We start from the raw sequence: 14,022 nt of genomic DNA on the forward strand, positions 1-14,022 counted from the left end.
TTTTCTATCCCAGCACAAGACGATCAGCTGGTGTGAGAGAGGAGGAGGAGGAGGAGGAGGAGAGGAGGAGGAGGAGGAGGAGAGAGGAGGAGGAGGAGGAGGAGGAGGAGGAGGAGGAGGAGGAGAGGAGAGGAGGAGGAGGAGGAGGAGGAGAGGAGGAGGAGGAGGAGGAGAGGAGAGGAGGAGGAGGAGGAGAGAGGAGGAGGAGGAGGAGGAGGAGGAGAGGAGGAGGAGGAGGAGAGGAGGAGGAGGAGGAGGAGGAGGAGAGAGGAGGAGGAGGAGGAGGAGGAGGAGAGGAGGAGGAGGAGGACAGGAGAGGAAGAGGACGAGGAGGAGGAGGAGAGGAGAGGAGGAGGAGGAGGAGGAGGAGGAGAGGAGAGGAGGAGGAGGAGGAGGAGGAGAGGAGGAGGAGGAGAGGAGGAGGAGAGAGGAGGAGGAGGAGGAGGAGGAGGAGGAGGAGAGGAGAGGAAGAGGACGAGGAGGAGGAGGAGAGGAGAGGAGGAGGAGGAGGAGGAGGAGGAGAGGAGAGGAGGAGGAGGAGGAGGAGGAGAGGAGGAGGAGGAGAGGAGAGGAGGAGGAGGAGAGGAGAGGAGGAGGAGGAGGAGAGAGGAAGAGAGGAGGAGGAGAGGAGGAGGAGGAGAGGAGAGGAGGAGGAGGAGGAGGAGGAGAGGAGGAGAGGAGAGGAGGAGGAGGAGAGGAGGAGAGGAGGATGAGGAGAGGAGGAGAGGAGGAGGAGGAGAGAGGAGGAGATGAGGAGGAGGAGGAGGAGAAGGGGGGGATGTTGTATCCATGCATTATTTCTCAGAGCTTGCATCTCCTCCTCCTCCTCCTCCTCCTCCTCCTCCTCTTCTCTGCCTCTTCCGTTCTGCCTCCAGTCAGACAGCCCGAGGCAAACAGACCTCTCCCTCCCTGCCTGTCTCCCTCCCTGCCCGTCTCCCTCCCTGCCTGTCTCCCTCCCTGCCCGTCTCCCTCCCTGCCCGTCTCCCTCCCTGCCCGTCTCCCTCCCTGCCCGTCTCCCTCCCTGCCCGTCTCCCTCCCTGCCCGTCTCTCTCTCTGTACTTATTCTAATGCAGTAGAATGAAATAAAACGAAGCAAAGAAACAAACAAACTCTCTGTCTCTCTCTCTCTGTCTCTCTCTCTCTGTCTCTCTCTCTCTGTCTCTCTCTCTCTCTCTGTCTCTCTCTCTCTCTCTGTCTCTCTCTCTCTCTCTCTCTCTGTCTCTCTCTCTGTCTCTCTCTCTCTCTCTCTCTCTCTGAGTGATTGGAGGTGTGAGCGAGTGGAGCGTGTGAGCGTTTGGTAGAGTGAGTGGTTTTCTCTCTAACTTTTTCTATCAATTGCATGTTTATAATTATTTGTTGGTGACGGGTTTAGTTTTTTTTGTTGGTTGTAGGGTGTGCGCACAGCGGGTGGGGGGTGGTGGTGGTAGTGGTGGTGGTGGTGGTGCGGGTCCGCAACCATGTCGGACCTCACCAAGCTAACGAGGAAGCACGGCATTAAGTTGCCCGTGGCTTCCTCGGTCTCGGTGGAGGACTGCAGCCTGGCGGTGGGGAAGGCTGTCGGCTACAGCAGCGTTGTGTCCGCAGCGCGGATGAACAGCGCGGTGGTCATTTTCCTGGATGGCGTAGACAAGGTGAACGCGGTGGTGGCGAGCGGCGTTACGGTGAAAGAAATGTTCGTTCCCGTCCTGCCTCTCTCCACACCGGCGAAGAGGGTGAATTTGGCGAATGTTCCGCCGTTTATTAAAGATGAGACCCTCACTAGGGAACTGGCGAGGCACGGGAAGGTGGTGTCGCCAGTTAAAAAAGTCCCGTCGGGGTGCAAGTCGCCGCTGCTCAAGCAGGTGGTGTCGCACAGGAGGCACGTCCTGATGGTGTTGAACAACAGGGATGAGGAGTTAAACGTAGCTTTTAAAATCAGGGCGGATGAGTTTGACTACGTGGTGTTTGTCAACACTGACACCACCAAGTGCTTTGGGTGCGGTGGGGAGGGACACCAGGTCAAGGCATGTCCAGGTAAGAAGGCAGGCGGCGAGACAGGTGAGGGGCAGAAGGGTGGACAGGACAAGGAGGGAGCACAGGAGGGGGCAGGTGAGGGTCAGAAAGGGGAAAAGCAGGCGAAGGTGGGGGCACAGGAGGGAGCAGGTGAGGGTCAGGAAGGGGAAAAGCAGGCGAAGGTGGGGGCACAGGAGGAGGCAGGGGAGGGCCAGAAGGAAGGAGGGGAAAAGCAGGTGAAGGTGGGGGCACAGGGAGAGGCAGGTGAGGGCCAAATGGAGGCAGGGGAAAGACAGGTGGAGGTGGGGGCACAGGGGGAGACAGGTGGAGGGCGGAAAGGAAAGGAGAAGAAACAGGTGAAGGTGGGGGCACAGGAGGGGGCAGGCGAGGGGCAGGGGAAAAAAAAGGAGGGGGGGGAGGGGAATGTGGAGCCGCAGGAGGGAACGGGTGGAGGTAGACAGCGCAGCCAGGTGAGCGTGGAGACACGGGGGGAGGCAGGCGAGGGTCTGGAAAGCAGGCAGGTAAGGGTGGGAGGACAGGAGGGGAAGGAGGAGGGTCCGGAAGACAGGCAGGTGGGTGCGGGGGGACAGGAGGGGACTGGTGAGGGAAAGGAAGCTACGGAACAAAGTCAAAGGAGTGCAGGTGACGTAGCTAGGGAGGAGGAGGCACTGGAAGGAAGTGACTTTGAGATGGGGGACGAGGACGATCGGGTGAGAGTCCCCCGGCTCAAAAGAAAGTCCAACAAAATGGCAGGAGACTCTCAGGCGAAGAGAGGGACAGCAAGCCAGGGGAAGGCAAGTCAGGAGGTGGAGCAGGGAGGCTCGGAGTCAGAGTCCTGGATGGAGGAGGACTCTGCTGCAGACAGTGAGGGGCAGGTTTTTCTCGGCGTAATAAAAGCGTTTCTGCACAGGACGAAGAATGTGAAAGGGATAAAGGTGGAGGACTTCTTCTCAGACAAGGAGTTGCTGGCGAACGCGGCCCAGCAACAGATGAGGAGTAAGGGGAGAGGAGGGTTCACGGACCAGGAGGTGTACAGGTTAAAGAAAATAGTGCAGAAGATCAGGAAGGAGCTGAACAACGGAGAGGATGGGGAGGAGGTGGAGGTGGGTGCTGCTGTTCGGGCTGTTTCCCTTTTCCGTTGCAATGAGTGACTTTAACATCAGCACGCTGAACGCGAATGGGGCCAGAGACGCAGCTAAGAGGTCTCTGCTGTACGAGCTGATGGAGCAGAAGAGGCTGGATGTGCTGTTGGTGCAGGAGACCCACAGTGACTCTGGCAATGAGGCTGACTGGAAGAGGGAGTGGGGGGGGGGTGGTGCTAAGCCACAAGAGCACCACCAGCGGTGGGGTGGCTCTTCTCTTTTCTAAGAGCTTTGCCCCAGCATCCTTTGAGGTGGAGGAGGTGGTGGAGGGCAGACTGATGGTGGTGAGGGCAGCATTTGAGCATCATAAGTTTGTCTTTATAAATGTGTACGCTCCCACCACAGGACCACACAGAGTCACTTTTTTGCAAGTTTTAAATGGGGTTTTAAGCAAAGCTCGTACTGGGGAGTTTTTGTTTCTAGGAGGTGACTTTAACTGCACCGAGAACGACCTGTTAGACAGGAACCACTGTGAGCCTCACAGAGCATCGCAGAACGCGATGAGGCTGCTCTCAAGCGAGAACGAGCTAACGGACGTGTGGAGGAGAACCAACGGGGATGAAAGACAGTACACCTGGGTGCACTGCAGAGGCACCTCTTTATCGTTGGCCAGACTAGACCGGTTTTACTGTTTTAAGCACCATTTTAACATTTTTAAGGAATGTAGAATGGTGCCTGTTGGTTTTACCGATCACTCCCTGGTTGTTTGCCGTGTTTTTATCGCCAATGTAAAGCCCAAAAGCGCATATTGGCATTTTAACACCACCCTACTATGTGACTCCAACTTTAAAGATGCTTTTAGGGTTTTTTGGGAAGGTTTTAGAGACAGAAAGCAGGATTTTATTTCCTTAAGACTGTGGTGGGACTATGGGAAGAGGGAGATAGAGCAGCTCTGTCGACAGTATACTCTCAATGTCACACGGGACATCACCAGATCTATGAGGGATCTGGAGACTGACATTGTGGAGTTACAGGGTGTAGTGGAACCCACTGGGAATCGAGATCACATTAAGGACCTCAAGTCTAAAAGAGCTGCTCTTGCGGACCTACTAGGCACCAAGGCGCAGGGGGCGCTGGTCCGCTCTCGCTTCCAGAGCGCAGCACTGATGGACGCACCATCTAGTTTCTTTTTTAGCCTAGAGAAGAGCAACGGGCAGAGCAGGTTTATCCACGCCCTGAGATCAGACACAGGACAGGAGCTCAGGAGGCCGGAGGAGATCCGGACGAGAGCCGTGGACTTTTACACAGAGCTGTACAGAAGTGAGTACGAGGAGCAAAAAGAACTGCTTTACTCCTTTTGTGGGAATTTGCCCAGGGTCCCGGAAGATGTCAGTGCGGTGCTGGGGGAACCTCTGACCCTGCAGGATCTTTCCACGGCCCTGCAGAGCATGAAGGGGGGTAAGGCCCCTGGCATCGACGGGATTCCTGCGGAGTTTTACAAAGAGTTCTGGGAGGAGTTACGGGAGGACCTTTTAATGGTTTTTAATGAAGTTTTTAAAGATAAGTTATTGCCAGTCAGCTGCAGGAGGGCAGTCATCACTCTCCTACCCAAGAAAGGAGACCTGCAGGAGATCAAGAACTGGCGTCCTGTGTCCCTTCTGTGCACGGACTATAAAATCCTGTCGAGGGCGCTGGCCAACAGGCTGAGGGAGGTGATGGACCTGGTAGTCCATCAGGACCAAACTTACTGTGTGCCTGGTAGGTCCATTCTGGACAATGTGTCCCTAATTCGGGATATTTTGCACGTCTCTAGTTCTCTGGGCATTGAAACTGGGCTCATTTCGCTAGACCAGGAAAAGGCGTTTGACCGGGTTGAGCACCCTTACCTCTGGAAAACTCTGGAGGCTTTTGGCCTCAGCCCTGGTCTGATAGCCATGATCCAGGTTTTGTACCAGGACATCGAGAGTATACTGAAGATTAATGGAGGGCTGAGCGGCCCTTTTAAAGTGCGTAGAGGGGTGAGACAGGGCTGCCCCCTCTCAGGGATGTTGTACTCTCTGGCCATAGAACCATTGCTGTGTCAATTAAGGACGAACATCGAGGGTGTGTTTCTAAACGGTCTCGAGAGAAGCCACATTCTATCAGCCTATGCGGACGACGTCATTGTCTTAATAAAGAAACAGGACGAAATCAGCAAACTGGAGGGGATTGTCAGGGACTTTGGGCTGCTATCAGCAGCGAAAGTCAACTGGGGCAAAAGCGAAGCACTGGCTGTGGGCGGATGGAGGGGGGGACTTTTAAAACTGCCAGGAGGCTTACGGTGGCGAAGGGATGGGTTCAAGTATCTGGGAGTGTTTTTAGGGAGCGAAAGTGTGGTGGGGAAGAATTGGGAAGGACTGCTAGGAAAGATACAGGGCAAGCTAAGAAAATGGAGGTGGGCACTGCCACAGCTGTCCTATAGGGGCAGGACGCTCATTATTAACAACCTGGTGGCCTCACAGCTGTGGCACAGAGTGGCCTGTGTCCAACCACCAGACCTGCTAGTTAGGAAGATACAGGCCGAGCTGATAGACTTCTTTTGGGGGCGGAATTTCCACTGGGTCAGGAAGGAAAGGGTCTTTCTGCCTAAAGAGGAAGGGGGGCACAGTGTGGTGGACATCAAAAGCAGAGTGGCAACTTTTAGGTTACAGTTTGTGCAGAAGTTTCTAACGGGGTACTTTAACGTTTGGAGGGACGTGGCGGGCTTGGTCTTAAAGAGGACTGGGAGGATGGGACTCGACCGCTCGTTGTTTTTAATGGACACGAGTCTTCTAAACAAGTCGGGCTTACCCCGTTTTTATCAGGAGCTTTTTAAAGCATGGGGGTATTTTAAGAACAGGAAAAGGGAGGCCGCAGATTCCTTCCACTGGCTCCTGGAGGAGCCGGTGATCGGAGGAGCCAGGCTGGATGTGCAGGACGGGGCCACTCCAGGACTGAGGAGCATCCTGAGGGAGGCGGGGGTCCTGACCCTGAGGCAGGTGGTGGCGGCGGCGGGGAGCGACCTGCAGGACGGCGAGGCCATGGCGGAGCGGCTGGGGTTGAGGTCCACCAGGATCGTACACCTGGTGCTCAAGAGGTGGAGGGAGACGCTCACGGAGGAGGAGCTGGCCCTGCTGAAGGAGTACGGCGAAGGCGCGGAGGAGCCAAACCCGGAGGATCCCTTCCCGGAGATGACCCTGACCCCCAACCTGGAGGGGTCCTCCGGGAAGCTGCTGCACAGGGCACGTTATGCAGAACTGGACCTGCACACAGCCAGCGGGAAGGCTTTTTACAAAGAGTGTGTGGTTGTTTTAAATAGGAAGGGACTGGAGGGGCGGCAGGACACTGTCTGGAGGGGACGGCTCCAGATGGGGGGACAGGAGGAGCCGTGTTGGAGGAGTTTTTACAAAGCTCCCTCCAAGAAAAGGACGGGGGACCTCCAATGGAGGGTCCTACATGGAGCCATAGCTGTCAACAGCTTTGTTTCTGTTTTTAATCCCACGGTCGCAAATGAATGTCCATTCTGCAAACTGCCAGAGTCCGTGTTTCACTGTTTTGCAGAGTGCGACAGACTTTTAGAGCTTTTTAGTCTTTTAAAGGAAAGTTTTAAGCTCTTTAAGGAGGAGTGGTCCAGAAACTGTTTTATTTTTGGGGTTGGATTCTACAGGGCCAACGCAGAGAAATGGCGACTGCTTAATTTTCTAGTCGGGGAAGCAAAGATGGCCATCTACCTCACGAGGAGGAACAAACTGAGGGGAAAGGAGAGTGTTTTAGGAAGAGTGTTTGTAGCGTTGGTCAGGGCCAGAGTCTTGATTGATTTTAACTTTCACAGCTTGATGAAGAGTCTGGACGTCTTCATCAAGCTGTGGTGTTTTAACGACGCCATCTGTTCCCTGGTGGAGGACGACCTGTGCTTCCAGTCGGTTTTTAACGTGTAGGACTCTGTTAGTGAACCAAGTGTGTTTGTTGTATTGTCTGTAACTGTGAACTAGAGAAATTGTTAAAATAAAGATGCTTTAAAAATCAAAAAAAAAATCTTTCTGTCTCTCTCTCTCTCTCTCTCTCTCTCTCTCTCTCTCTCTGTCTCTCCCTCTCTGCCTGTCTCTCTCTCTCTGTCTCTCTCTCTCTCTTTCTGTCTCTCTCTCTCTCTGTCTCTCCCTCTATCTCTCTCTCTCTCTCTCTCTCTGTCTCTCCCTCTCTGCCTGTCTCTCTCTCTCTGTCTCTCTCCGTGCTCTGTGGACCGAGGGGATGGACTTAACAGGGCTGACTCCCTTCTATCAGTCAGTGCTGCAGTCATGGCAGGTTTTTAGGATCCACCATGACACTGTGTTTGGGAACCCTCTACTGGACTCTGGGCTCCTTTCCTACTCCAGCCTCCCTCCGGCCTCCCTCCGGCCTCCCTCCGGCCGGCCTCCCTCCGGCCTCCCTCCGGCCTCCCTCCGGCCTCCCTCCGGCCTCCCTCTGGCCTCCCTCCGGCCTCCCTCCGGCCTCCCTCCAGCCTCCCTCCAGCTTGCACAGGGCTGGGTGCATCAAGCTGGGTCATCTGCTGAAGGCGTCCGCGGAGCAGCTCATGGAGACAATGGGCATCAGGTCCTCCAGACTGGTGCACAGGTTGGTGGATGAAGTCTGTGCTTCACTGCCAGTGGCCTATAGGGCTGTTATGGAAAACCGTGCTCTGTCTGACCAATGGGACGAAGGGTGTGAGTATGACGGTGACGGTCTCTCCTGCTGTGCAGTGGGAGGAGGTGCAGAACAGCCTCCTGACCTTTGCTACTCCCAAGCTGGGGGCGTTTGAGGCAGTAGACAAGAAAGACGTCTACTATACCTGCGTCAAGGTGGCACACCTACGCTCTCTGGCAGGGGTGCGGCTGTCGGGGTGGACCCAGTCCTTCGGCCCCGAAGCGTCCCCTGCTAGCCGCTGGCGTTCTCTGTACAAGCCCCCCATCGACAAGCGGGTGGGCGACCTCCAGTGGAGGACCGTGCATGGGGCGGTGGCCACAAAGAGGTATCTGGCACACCTGGATCCCAGCACAGGGGTGGGATGTGACACCTGGATCCCAGCACAGGAGCGTGTGAGTGTTTGTCATGAGGGTAGTGACTTCCTTTCCACTTTTCCATCTTTCTGTGTGTTTTGAATAATTATTTTGGTGACGGGTGTAGGTTTTTGTTTTTACTAGTTGTGGTGTGTACATACAGCGGGTGGGGGGTGGTGGTGGTGGTGTTAGAGAAGGTGAACATGGTGGTGGAACGGGATGTGTCTCTCTCATCCGCAGTGAACATAGTGACATTGTCCAATGTTCCATCTTTCATTAGTGATGACATTCTGATCAGGAAACTGTCAAGATACAGAAAAAAAGTCTCCACCATGAAAAAAATGTTGTGTGGATGTAAAGCAACTGAGTTGAAACAGGTGGTGTCTCACGGTAGGCGGTGCAGATGATCCTCAACAAGCAGAACCAGGTTTTGGAGAGTTGATTTAGTCATCATTGTCATTATTAATGTATAATGTTTATTGTTTATTTGTCATTATTAATGTTTAATGTTAATTGTTTATTTGTCATTATTAATGTTTATTGTTTATTTGTCATTATTAATGTTTAATATGTATTGTTTATTTGCCATTATTAATGTTTAATGTTTATTTGCCATTATTAATGTTTAATGTTTATTGTTTATTTGTCATTATTAATGTTTAATGTTTATTGTTTATTTGTCATTATTAATGTTTATTGTTTATTGTTTATTTGTCATTATTAATGTTTAATGTTTATTTGTCATTATTAATGTTTATTGTTTATTGTTTATTTGTCATTATTAATGTTTATTGTTTATTGTTTATTTGTCATTATTAATGTTTATTGTTTATTTGTCATTATTAATGTTTAATGTTTATTGTTTATTTGTCATTATTAATGTTTAATGTTTAATGTTTATTTGTCATTATTAATGTTTATTGTTTATTTGTCATTATCAATGTTTAATGTTTATTGTTTATTTGTCATTATTAATGTTTATTGTGTATTTGTCATTATTAATGTTTAATGTTTATTTGTCATTATTAATGTTTAATGTTTATTGTTTATTTGTCATTATTAATGTTTAATGTTTATTTGTCATTATTAATGTTTAATGTTTATTGTTTATTTGTCATTATTAATGTTTATTGTTTATTTGTCATTATTAATGTTAAATGTTTAATGTTTATTTGTCATTATTAATGTTTATTGTTTATTTGTCATTATTAATGTTTAATGTTTATTGTTTATTTGTCATTATTAATGTTTAATGTTTAATGTTTATTTGTCATTATTAATGTTTAATGTTTATTTGTCATTATTAATGTTTAATGTTTATTGTTTATTGTTCATTTGTCATTATTAATGATTATTGTTTATTTGTCATTATTAATGTTTAATGTTTATTTGTCATTATCAATGTTTAATGTTTATTGTTTATTTGTCAATTTTAATGTTTATTGTTTATTTGTCATTATTAATGTTTATTGTTTATTTGTCATTATTAATGTTTAATGTTTATTTGTCATTATTAATGTTTAATGTTTAATGTTTATTGTTTATTTGTCATTATTAATGTTTATTGTTTATTTGTCATTATTAATGTTTAATGTTTATTTGTCATTATTAATGTTTAATATTTATTGTTGTTTATTTGCCATTATTAATGTTTAATGTTTATCTGTCATTATTAATGTTTATTGTTTATTTGTCATTATTAATGTTTAATGTTTATTTGTCATTATTAATGTTTAATGTTTATTTGTCATTATTAATGTTTATTGTTTATTTGTCATTATTAATGTTTATTGTTTATTTGTCATTATTAATGTTTATTGTTTGTTTGTCATTATTAATGTTTAATGTTTATTTGTCATTATTAATGTTTATTGTTTATTGTTTATTTGTCATTATTAATGTTTAATGTTTATCTGTCATTATTAATGTTTATTGTTTATTTGTCATTATTAATGTTTAATGTTTAATGTTTATTCGTCATTATTAATGTTTAATGTTTATTGTTTATTTGTCATTATTAATGTTTATTGTTTAATGTTTAATGTTTATTGTTTAATGTTTATTGTTTATTTGTCATAATTAATGTTTATTGTTTATTTGTCATTATTAATGTTTAATGTTTATTGTTCATTTGTCATTATTAATGTTTAATGTTTATTGTTTATTTGTCATTATTAATGTTTAATGTTTATTGTTTATTTGTCATTATTAATGTTTACTGTTTATTGTTTATTTGTCATTATTAATGTTTAATGTTAATTGTTCATTTGTCATTATTAATGTTTATTGTTCATTTGTCATTATTAATGTTTAATGTTTATTGTTTATTGGTCATTATTAATGTTTAATGTTTATTTGTCATTATTAATGTTTAATGTTTATTGTTTATTTGTCATTATTAATGTTTAATGTTTAATGTTTATTTGTCATTATTAATGTTTATTGTTGATTTGTCATTATTAATGTTTAATGTTTATTTGTCATTATTAATGTTTAATGTTTATTTGTCATTATTAATGTTTATTGTTTATTTGTCATTATTAATGTTTAATGTTTAATGTTTATTTGTCATTATTAATGTTTGTTTAATGTTTATTGTTTATTTGTCATTATTAATGTTTATTGTTTATTTGTCATTATTAATGTTTATTGTTTATTTGTCATTATTAATGTTTAATGTTTATTTGTCATTATTAATGTCTATTGTTTATTTGTCATTATTAATGTCTATTGTTTATTTGTCATTATTAATGTTTAATGTTTAATGTTTATTGTTTATTTGTCATTATTAATGTTTAATGTTTATTTGTCATTATTAATGTTTAATGTTTATTTGTCATTATTAATGTTTAATGTTTAATGTTTATTGTTTATTTGTCATTATTAATGTTTAATGTTTATTGTTTAATGTTTATTGTTTATTTGTCATTATTAATGTTTATTGTTTAAATGTCATTATTAATGTTTATTGTTTAATGTTTATTGTTTATTTGTCATTATTAATGTTTAATGTTTAATGTTTATTGTTTATTTGTCATTATTAATGTTTATTGTTTATTTGTCATTATTAATGTTTAATGTTTAATGTTTATTGTTTAATGTTTATTGTTTATTTGTCATTATTAATGTTTAATGTTTATTTGTCAATATTAATGTTTAATGTTTAATGTTTATTGTTTAATGTTTATTGTTTATTTGTCATTATTAATGTTTAATGTTTATTGTTTATTTGTCATTATTAATGTTTATTGTTTATTTGTCATTATTAATGTTTAATGTTTAATGTTTATTGTTTAATGTTTATTGTTTATTTGTCATTATTAATGTTTAATGTTTATTTGTCATTATTAATGTTTAATGTTTAATGTTTATTGTTTAATGTTTATTGTTTATTTGTCATTATTAATGTTTAATGTTTATTGTATATTTGTCATTATGAATGTTTAATGTTTATTTGTCATTATTAATGTTTAATGTTTATTGTTCATTTGTCATTATTAATGTTTAATGTTTAATGTTTATTGTTTATTTGTCATTATTAATGTTTAATGTTTATTGTTCATTTGTCATTATTAATGTTTAATGTTTATTGTTTATTTGTCATTATTAATGTTTAATGTTTATTGTTTATTGGTCATTATTAATATTTATTTGTTGTGCTTTAATAACTGTTTGTTTCTTTTGCTGACGGTGCAGCTAAGAATTAAAAAACAACTGAAATAAAACTGATGAACTTGTTATAGGAGAGAACATCTGCAGCAGTAGAAGGAGGATGGAGGAGCAGCTGTAGTGAGGGCCCGGGTGGGGTCTGGGTGGAGGGAAAGGCTGTCATGACTGGAGCCTGTTGTTGTTGTTTTCTATTGTTATTGTTTTCTATATATTTGAATTGTAATTATTTGATTTATTTATATACATATTATTTATTTGTTTCTTTATCAGTTAATTAATGAATGAATCATATATTATGTATTACATACATAATATAATATTACTAAAACACACACACACACACACTACAATACACACACACTACAATACACACACACAAACACAATCACACACACACGCCAAAACATGCTAAAACACACCCACACTATCACACTCTAAAACACACACACACACACACTACAATACACACACACACAAACACAATCACACACACACACACACACACGCAAAAACATGCTAAAACACACAAACACACACTAAAACACACACACACACTAAAACACACACACACACACACACTACAATACACACACACACAAACACAATCACACACACACACACACGCAAAAACATGCTAAAACACACCCACACAATCACACTCTAAAACACACACACACTACAATACACACACACACAAACACAATCACACACACACACACACGCAAAAACATGCTAAAACACACAAACACACACACTAAAACACACACACACACTAAAACACACACACACACTAAAACACACTAAAACACACACAATCACACACTAAAACAGACACACACACACTAAAACACACTAAAACACACACAATCACACACTAAAACACACTAAAACACACACACACACACTAAAACACACACAATCACACACAAAAACACACTAAAACACACTAAATGTACAACATACAGTAGTGTGTGTGTGTATCGTGTATATCTCTCTCTATATATATACATGTATATCGTGTACATGTATTCTGCACAGCCTTAGCATGAACACACTGCACAGACAGACAGGTATAGAGAGACAGACAGGTATAGAGAGACAGACAGGTAGAGAGAGACAGAGACAGAGAGAGAGCCAGGTAGTGACTTGTGACCAGTGAAAGCGACAGGTTGTGATTTGTGGGAGAGAAAAGCAGGACAGGTGACAACACAGCAGGACGACAGGTGCACACACACATACACACACACACACACACACACACACACACATATATACACATATACACACACACACACACACACACACATACACACACACATACACACACACACACACACACAGACCTGACTTCTCTTCTTTTGACAGACAGACAGATGAAAACGACAGATGCAAGTTATCTGAGAGAAACCTTGCTCTGTCTGTCTGTCTGTCTGTCTGTCTGTCTGTCTGTCTGTCTATCTATCTGTCTATTTATCTATCTGTGTCTGTCTGTCTATCTATCTATCTATCTATCTATCTATCTGTCTATCTATCTATCTGTCTATCTGTCTGTCTATCTATCTATCTATCTATCTATCTATCTATCTATCTATCTATCTATCTATCTGTCTATCTATCTATCTGTCTATCTGTCTGTCTATCTATCTATCTATCTGTCTATCTATCTATCTATCTATCTATCTATCTATCTATCTATCTATCTATCTATCTATCTATCTATCTGTCTGTCTGTCTGTCTGTCTGTCTGTCTGTCTGTCTATCTATCTGTCTATTTATCTATCTGTGTCTGTCTGTCTATCTATCTATCTATCTATCTATCTATCTATCTATCTATCTATCTATCTATCTATCTATCTATCTATCTGTCTGTCTGTCTGTCTGTCTGTCTGTCTAGTGTGTCTGTCTGTAGGTACTTTAAAGGGTGGTTAAGCTGGTGGGGTCGGGGGGGATTCAGGAGCCACTTCTCCCACACAAAGGCTCCTTATCGGCCCCTGACCTCAGGCCCCAGCTGCTGATGGAACTCACACACAGAGTGACACACACACTGCACACACTACACACTGCACACACTACACACTGCACACACTACACACTACACACACGCACACACTACACACACACACACACACACACACACACACACACACACACACACACACAGAGGTTAAAAGGTTCTAGAGGTTAGAACTGCAGCAGGTCAGGCTGTTACCATCACTGCTTACACATAA

This window comes from Zeus faber (genome assembly GCF_960531495.2).
Source record: "Zeus faber genome assembly, chromosome: 5".
Lineage (NCBI taxonomy): Eukaryota > Metazoa > Chordata > Actinopteri > Zeiformes > Zeidae > Zeus > Zeus faber.